Source organism: Protopterus annectens, chromosome 8.part1 (genome assembly GCF_019279795.1).
Source record: "Protopterus annectens isolate FY-2018-M chromosome 8.part1, PAN1.0, whole genome shotgun sequence".
In the NCBI taxonomy this organism is placed as follows: Eukaryota; Metazoa; Chordata; order Ceratodontiformes; family Protopteridae; genus Protopterus; species Protopterus annectens.
Window position 1 is genome coordinate 137570014 of NC_056742.1, and position 9704 is coordinate 137579717.

Sequence of the window (9704 nt, forward strand, 5' to 3'; positions counted from 1 at the left end):
GGGTTTGGGATGGGCTTGCTACTGCACATCTGGTGGGTTAATACACTTCAATTCCGCTGTGTTTTTATGTTATGCATACAATGTTTTCTTTATAATCTAATTTTTTTGTGCAATTACCTTTTGTTTTGGTGGATTTGAATACGCTTATGTTTTCTGTTTGTACAGATCTATATTACCTTGCATTATGGTGGGATCTTTCAATCAAACGGTGGGCGGTGCAGTCAAAATGCTCGCAGGCAGGGTTTGGGAGGGGCTTGCTACTGCGCATCTGGTGGGTTAATACACTTCAATTCCGCTGTGTTTTTATGTTATGCATACAATGTTTTCTTTATAATCTAATTTTTTGTGCAATTACGTTTTGTTTTGGTGGATTTGAATACGCTTATGTTTTCTGTTTGTACAGATCGATATTACCGTGCGTTATGGTGGGATCTTTCAAACGGTGGGCGGTGCAGTCAAAATGCTCGCAGGCGGGGTTTGGGAGGGGCTTGCTACTGCACATCTGGTGGGTTAATACACTTCAATTTCACCATATTGTTTTCCCTAATCTTTTGGGGGGAAAATTGTATGTCTGAAACAACCAAAAACTTCACAACACTTTCTAGTCCATACGTTATTACTAGGCAAATGATGCCAGCGGGCATTTTAAGGCCTAGCCATGCTTCCCAAGAATCAAACTTTCTACCTTGTGTCTTTAGGATAAACAACGTAACCATTATGCCAGCCCCCAACTTGTCCCGCAAAATCTTAATGATATAAAAAAGTCAAACTTTAGATCTTTGGAAAGGTGGTAGCACTATCAAGTACGGTGAAGAACTACTAAAATGTAGGGGACTGATGTGTGTCTCAAAGGATACCTGCACAATGGAATAAGCTCCCCATCTATGTGAAGCAGAGTTCATCCCGACCCTGTTCAAAAGAAATCTTTTTAAACATCTTTATTGAATTATCACTTGTGACATAGGCAAATTTACATTTATACAAAAGTAATCAAACTGTATTAACAAATTAACATTAACAAACATACTACTAAGCAACATTACATAAATTGTTCAATTCCTACCCCAGTTTTTTAAACAAGAAACATCTTTATTAAGCTATCACAACATAATGATACATTTATATAAGTGAAAACAAACCACACCTACACAAGCCTAGTTGCAAGTGTTTTACATCCCAAACCATACACACTCGCAGTTGCAACATTATTCATAACTTATAATCTACCCAAACATTTTCAGTCAGACTTTACATAGCTCATTTAAGTCCTGCCTTCTTTTAAACCTCATTCTTCCCTTGTATGTATTGTTCCAACAATTCCCATTTTTTCCCTATGTAGTTTGCTGTTCCTACCGTTTTCTAAAGATCTCCGTTCCAGTTGTTTTATTTCTGTTATTACTATATTCACTACTTCTGGTTTAGATTTTGATTTCCATTTTCTAGCAATTGCTTTTTGGCAGCCACCATAATTAGACACAGCAAGGCCTCACCATGTCTAGGCAATTCCGCTTCTGTATCGTAGCTTAGAAAAATCATCTCCCTCGTCACATCAATCTGTCCACCCAGCATCTCTGACAGAGCATTCTTCAGATAATCTTTTAAAGTCTGCCAAACCACTGCACTCCGAGAAAATATGTTCCCAAGTACCTCTTTCTTCCCCATCACACCTCTAACATTTGCTGTCTACCTAAGGAAAAATTCTCTGGAGTCTTCTTGGGGTATAAAATATCTATGTAAACATTTCCAAGCAAAATCCTAAATCTTCTAGATTTTGTGTTCAGAAGAAATCTTGATCACTGGGTTGGAAATCGCAAATTCACCCCTGGCTTGGTCCCCATGATGTCTCTGATAGACAGTCAGACAGTAAGCAAATTAATCTCCAACTAATATACCCCCACACATACACACACACAAAACCCTTAGCTACCTCCTTACTAACATACCCCACCATACAGGTGTCCAAGGAACTCTGGGATAAAACTGGGTTGGGTTCCACGGCTAGGTTTGTAAAGACCCTGGTAGTTAATAGACTAGTATAAACCTATGAAAACCAAGAAGGCATAAATAATAAGGGCACAAATGTTTGTTTTTGTTTAATGTTGCATTGGGATATTAATGTGTTTTGATTTTTATATGCTTTGAAAGGCAAAAGGTTTCCACTCACTTTCAGAATTACCACCTGTCTCTCTTTCTACAGATCAGTCCTGATTTAGGAATGTGTGTTTTATGTGGGTGGAAAAGTGAAAATGGCAAAAATGTTTTCAACTATTTATAGGTGCAAAGGAGATTAATAGGTTAATGGCTTAAGAGCCCTTATAAGCCTAGCCATTATTACCCAAATTTTACCTGATTTACAATCTCTAAGGGATGGAGGATGGCTTAAGTTTGTGCCTATGCCTCTGAGTATTTTATAGACTGCACCTGTGCATAAGGGACATGGGCACCACCCCAGGACTGAATTTATAGGTTCATAGGTGTGTACTAGGCTAATGGCCCTGGAGCCTTTACAAGCCTAGCCCATAGCATTACCCTGGCATCGTGCCACCCGACCTTAGTTCCCAGTTCCTCTGTCAAGTAGCGCCACTGGAGTAATCCTCGGGGTGAATTTTCTATTTCCCATCCACTCAGCAAGATTTCTCTTGAAGAGGGCCAGTGAGGTGCTCGGCTTGACATGTATGGGAAGTCTATTCCATAGCATGGGCAGTCTCTGGGTTATGAACTGTCCCTCCAGCATGTTCTGTTGATTGTGGTAATGAGGTTGAGGTCTCTGGAGTGTGTGGTGTGGAGGGATTGGGATTTCTTTAGAGGTAGCATTTCTAACAGATCTGGGTCAGACACGGCTTTGTAAGTCAAGCAGAGATCTCCTTTAAGTAGGCGATATGAGACAGAGAATAGTTGGAGTTTTTTGAGTCTGTCCATATAGGACAAGTGTTTAATGCCTAGTGTCCTCTGTGAGATACTTTTGCAGCCTCTCCAGTTGTTGCAGGTGTCTAGTGAGGTACATGCCAAATGGGGCATTGTACTCGATGATTGGCCTAATGAGGGAAGAGAAGAGGGAGACAGTTACCTCTTTCTTCCTGGATGCAAAACCCTTAGTAATGGGATGTGCCACATAGAAGGACTTTCTGACCACAATGGCAATGTGGTGGTCAAAAGAGAGGTTGCTGTCAGCCTGTGTTCCCAGATCTCCCAACTTGCAATCGTCTGCGAACTTTGTCAGCCGGAGTCCCTTCGTGTTGGCCTGGGCTTCAGAGAAGTAGATACCAAACAGGAGAGGACCCAGGACCGAACCCTGTGGGACTCCACTTGTGACTGGTTGGCAGTCTGATTTGGAGTCAGCTACTTTCACACTGTGGGTTCTATCTGTGTGCCAGTTTGCAACCCACCTAGTGATATAGGGGTTGATGCCTAGCTTAGTGAGTTTTTTTATGATTCCTGAGTGGGGAATGGTATCAAAGGCCTTGGCTAGATCAAGGTAGGCTGTATGAACCACCTTGCCTTCATCCACAGCTCTGGTGACTGACTCAAAGAAGTCGACCAAGTTGAGCAGGCAGGATCTACTCTTCACAAAACCAAACTGTATGGGATCCAGAGTTTGGAGATTCCCTATATCCTTATTTATTAGGCCCATGATGCGTTCCATAGCTTTGCATATCAGACTCGTCAGGCTAATGGGGCGATAGTTCCCAGGGTCTGTAGTCGCTCCTCCTTTGTGGAGAGGGATGACTGTAGCAGTGCACCATTTGGTAGGGACAAAGCCTGAGGTGAGGCTGTGACTGAACAGGACACCCAGGTGAAGTGCCAGTTCACTCTGTTGTTCATGTAAAACACAGCTAGGGATATTGTCAGGTCCCATAGCAGCTGTATTCTTGGCCTTGGACAGTGCTGTTTTAACCTGTGCAGCAGTAATACTGGGTACCTGGCAATCTACTGGTATTGTGATTGGTTCTTTGGGAGGGGAGGGGTAAAGTTGGCACTGAATCTGTTGGCCAGTATATTGGCAATATCTGCTGGCTCGGTATAGGAGGTACTACTATGCAGTAGCAAAGAGCAAATCTGGGTATTGCCATGGAGATTCTTTACATTTATTTATTTATTTTATTTTACATTTGTTAACTGGGATAATCTAACTGGGCCAGGTACATTTTCAGTGGAGGCCCGGGGAGAAAAGCTCCACAATTAGATTAAGTAACAAAAATAGACAAACAGATAATGATAACGCAGAGACATGCATAATAACAATAGCGAGCTTAAACTGTCCCAATAAACTATGAAATAATTACAAGTCTACAAGTCTAGACCTGATAATCTTGTGTTATTTCAACAATAGGAAGATTATGAAGGAGGCAAAGCGGAATAAGAAATACAGTCATCTGTATGTTATACATGGGCAAATCCAGGTTTTCCTGAAATGTGATTTGAGTGATTTTTTGAATTGTGTGATAGTAGAGGAAGAAGTTATATAAGAGGGGAGGTTATTCCAGTTTTTAGCAATGGTATGAGTATTGTTGGCACTAGTTATACAGAGGAGAGATTTATTGGTAGAATGGAGTGGACGATTAGTAGAATAGTGGGAAAGTAGTTGTTGTAGAGCTGGAGTTTTGTCAGGGTACTTCAGGATGTTGAAGGCACTGACTAGCTGTTTTAGGTGAGTAGATGAGGAAATTCTAGCCATTGAATATCCCTAAGTGCCTGACAGTGATGGGTTCTGAAGGTAGAGTGGTTAGCAAATTTGGCAACTTTGTTATAACATGACTCAATTTTGTCAAGGTCACTTTTTCTAATGTGAGTCAGGATTGGTGCTGCATACGTAAGGGTGGACGGTAGGTGAGTTTGAGCTAAGGTGATGCGTGCTTTGTCTGTGAGAAAATTCTTGTGTCTATAAAGAGTTCCCATTTTTTATGGACTTTTTGGATGGTCTGAGCAATATGGACATCAAAGAAAATATTTTTGTCTATTTATACCCCAAGGAGCTTAGTATGGGCCGTAGGAGAGATAACAGTGCAATTTCTAGAAGTGATAGAGAAAGTTAGGGGAGTAGATTTAGATTTATTAGGAATGAACAGGAGTAATTTAGTCTTGTTGGGGTTTAGAATAAGTTGGATGTCAGAGATCCAGCTTTCAACAGATGTAAAGGATTCTTGGGTCAGCTGCTGTATGGTGGTCAGAGATGGGGCTGAGCAGATAAGCGTTGAGTCATCTGCATACTGTATAAGTGTGGCCTGCTGGGTGGCGGTATGTAGATTATTTGTGAAGATAGAAAAAAGTAGTGGGCCCAGGATTGAGCCTTGTGGTACACCTATGTTTGTTTGTGTCTTTCGGCATTTCCCTGGTTAGGGGTCGCCACAGCGGAACTCCAGTCCGCTAATGATTGATTTTTACGTGTCGAGTTACCAGCCCTGACACACAACCTTCAACGAAGGTACGCCCATTCACGCTGTAGTTTAGAATCAAACCAGACAGCGTCTTACTGTGAGGCGACAATGCTACCGCAGCACCACCACCGCGGGTACTATGTGGTACACCTATGGTAGTTGGAAATAGAGGAGATAGTTCACCTTGCCATTGGGCAGATTGCTGTCTGTCTGAGAGATAGTTTTTGAACCAGGAGATGGCAGAGGTGGCAAAGGATAGGGAGGTTAGAGCATCTACTAGTTTTGTGTGTGAGACCATATCGAAAGCTTTGGAGAGATCTAAACAAATAGCAGATACATCATTATTATTGTTTCTATGCTGGTTAACCTGATTAGTAAAAGAAAGAAGAGCAGTAGTTGTGGTTTGGTGCGGGCAGAAGCTGTGTTGACTGGTGGAGAGGAGCTTATGTGTGCTCAGGAACTGCATAACTTGGGAGTGAATACATTTCTCAAGAAGCTTAGATAAGGGAGGAAGTATGGCTATTGGACGGTAGTTTGAGAAATCATAAGAAATGCCACCTTTATGTAAAGGTATAATATATGATATCTTCCATAGTAGAGGGACATAAGCTTCTTGAATAGATCGGTTGATAAGGATTGAAACTGGGTAAGATAAGGATTCAGCTGCTATTTTTAGGAAGTTAGCAGGTATACTGTCAGCTGCAAGAGTGGTAGGTTTCAAGTTTAGGAGGAGTTTTTTGATTTTAAAGATAGGAACAGGTGAGAGAGTGAAGGAAGGCATGTCATCTGGACATTTACTAGAGGCAGATGAAGAGCTATTTTTGGATAGTTGGGTGGACAGCATCTGGATTGAGTTAGTAAAGTGATAATGAAGTTGGGAAGCTATGTCGTTATATAGTACATAACTATAGAAGGCCTTGTGCTTGTCTTTACTATCTACTACAATTCTGTTTTCATATCTAGCTTTAGAGGATTTTATGAGGGATCTCAACTTTTTGTTGAGGCTGATAAGGGAGTTTTTCCAGTCTTGGGACTTCACCTTATTCTGCATCAGTTTCCTCCTTCTGTTGTAGAGTTTGTTTATGGCAGGGAACCAACAGATTGGCTTCCTTTTTTTGGAGGAGACCGTCTTGGTTCTATTGGGTATGGCGAGAGCCATACATTTGTGTACATGTTTGTACAGTGCATTGGTGTATGATTTGGCAGTCATACAACTATTCTCCATTTGCATGGGTGCCGTGAAGTTAGCCACCTCTGTTTTTAGGAGCCCAAAGTTCGCTTTGGAGAAGTTTTTTATGGTGGTTACCTTTGCGGGGGGGGGGGGTGTAGATTTCCAAGGTGATTAGTTTGCGGTCGGCTCTAACCAGGGAGGAGTTGACTATTGGTGGAGAGAAATGGTCGCCCATGTTAGTAATGACCAGGTCAATGATGTTGCTACCTCTAGTGGGGGTAAGAACGAGCTGGTCCAAAACATTGGAATTAATGAATTCCCTATCCATTGATCCAAACTGAGTTTGAAGAAGGTCAGGGAAGGGCTCTAGTTTACATGAATAAAAACCTTGTTCTTGAGACGGGGTAACCTCTGAGACACATATCTGTCTCTTTAGAATGTTTTGTCCATGTCACAGACCAGATTTAGATCCCTAGATCTGGTGACCCTTGTGCAGTTTGTCTTGTAAATGTGTAAGAGTTCCATCAGGGCTGGATTTATGAGAACCTTGTAGGCTAGGTATGGATCACCCCTTAATAATCAGTAGGAGACAGAGTAAAGGGATAGGGCGTTTTGTCTGTCTGCATAGACATGTTTACACCCTGAATTTTTTTTTCATAAGGAACCTCTGAGGCTGCTGCAGCTGTTGCAAGTCCCTGGTCAAGTACATGCCAAAAAGTGCACTGTACTCAGTTATTGGTCTGATAAGGGCAGAGTACAGTGGAACTATAACTTACTTGGATCTAGATGCCATGCCTTTACTTATAAGCTGTGCCACATAGAAGGACTTCCTCATCACTGTGGGCACATGGTGGTCAAAGTTCAAGCTACTCTACTATCTGTCTCTGAATGTACTCTTGGGGGTGTGCTATTGTAATTTGTAGGGGCATTTGAATTCCCATAGGGCATGATTATGCATTTTTTTGCATTTAGTTTTTGTCCATGGACCTGGCACCAATCATTTGTCTGAGTCTGGCCCTTCTGAAGGATATCTACATCATTGGGGTATTCAGTGATTGCCCCCAGCTTGCAGTCGTCAGCAAACTTAGTTAGCCAAAGGCCTTCTACATTAGCCTTGACATCAGAGAAGTATATTCTAAACAAGAGAGGTTCCAGCACTGAGCCTGTGGCACACCACTAGTAACTGGCCTCTTGCTGGATCTGGATTCACCCACTCTAACAACATGTGTGTGTCCATGAGTCATTTGGCTATCAGTCTGGTGACATACGGATTTATGCCCAGTTTTGAGAGTTAATCTATAATACCTGAGTAAGGAATTGTGTCAAATGCTTTAGCCAGGTCAAGTTAGGTAGTATGCACATTTTTAACCTCATCCATAGCCCCGGTGACGTTCTCAAAATCCACCATATTCAGCAGGCATGATCTGCCTTTGACAGAGATGAACTGGATTGGGTCCAGTATTTGGAGGTTTCCTATGTCATTATTTACCAGCTCCATGATTATTCTTTCCATGGTCTTGTATATAGTGAAACTTATGGGTTTGTTGATGGTTCCCCTTCACCCCTTCATGCAGAGGGATGACTGTTGCTGTCCTCCACTCCACAGGGGTAAAGCCCGTCTGAAAGCTGTGGCTAAACAGAAATCCTAGTTGGCCTGAGAGGTCCTATTTCAAGTTATTTAAGAGGCATCCTGGGATCTGGTTAGGACCCATTGAAGCAATGTTTTTAGCTTTAGAGAGTGCAGTGACGACCTGTTCTTTGGTGATAACTGGTAGAGGAATGGTGGAGGATATTTCATGGGGTGGTAACCCAAGTTGATAGAGAGGTGAAATTTGAGCTAAATTTATTGGCGAGCAGATATGCTATATCTTTTGGTTGAGCATAGGTGATGCAGTCTATAACTAATTCTGCACATTGTTGTGTGTTGCCATTAAGACTGCAGACATAACTGGAAAATGCCTTATGGGAATCCTTAGCTTGGAAGGATATTTGTAGCTCAAAAGTTGCTTTTAAAGACTTGTCTAGCTCCCTGACATGCTTGTTAAGACTGATGAGAGAGGTTTTGCTCTGTTGTGTGCATTCTGTCTTACTTCTAGACAAGATATTCTTTACTTTGTTGTACAACCTATTTATACCAGGGGTCCATCAGGATGGTTTGTTTTTGTGGTTTGTCCTAGGTTTATTTCAGTCTGGTGCTGCCATTTCTATGCAGTTGTTTATATGGTCATACAGGGCTTTTTTGTACACCTCCATGTAAGGTTCTGTTTGCCTGGTTTGGGACAGCTTGGAAACTAGCTATGCTGTCACTTAATAGGAGGTAGTTTGCCTTAGAAAAGGTCTTAAAGGTATTGGGGTTATGTGGGGGTTCTAGTTATATTTCATGGGATACCGCTTTGTGATTTGATCTAACCAGTGAAGACGTCACACTTAAGGGGGGGGGTGCAACTCTCTCCCATATTTTTGAGTACTAGGGCTAGGATATTTGTACCCATAGTGGGAGTGCAGATTAGCTGCTCCAGGGTATTTGCATTGACAAAGTCTCTTAATCTTTGAGCCTGCATGTTAGTGATCTTGTATGCTTCCCAGTTAATAGAGAAGTAGTTGAAATCACTCATGAGTATGGTATTAGGCTGAATTGAATGGTAAGTGACTCTAGTAAATTCAGGTATGCTGTATGGATTTCCTGGTTAATGGTGGGGGACCTGTAACTAGCAAGGATATGGTAAGTGATTTCTCCCATGGTTAGTGGGACATGGAGTAGCTCAAGCATGTCATATTGTTTGACTAGTGCTTATCCTTTATGAAGATGGACACACCTCCACCTTTTGCCCTTTCATATGCAATGGGTGATCATAACGTGTGAAAGGCATTATGGCCATGCACTGAAGGAGTAGTTTCCATAGATTTGAACCATGTTTCATTAAATGCACAGATGTTAGAATTCTCCAGGACGAGGAGTGCTTCCAGGGAGTGTAGCTTCTTGTTCAGACTCCTAGCATTGAGCAGTAATACCTTTAGATTAGCCTGACTAGATCTTGCTATGTTGGAAGGTTTGTCTGTTTGGCAATTCCTAAAAAAGTCACTATAGGGATAAATAATGTTTTGGCCAATATTTGAAAGCCTAGTGGTGACAAGTGAAGACCATCCCTGGCAAGCAG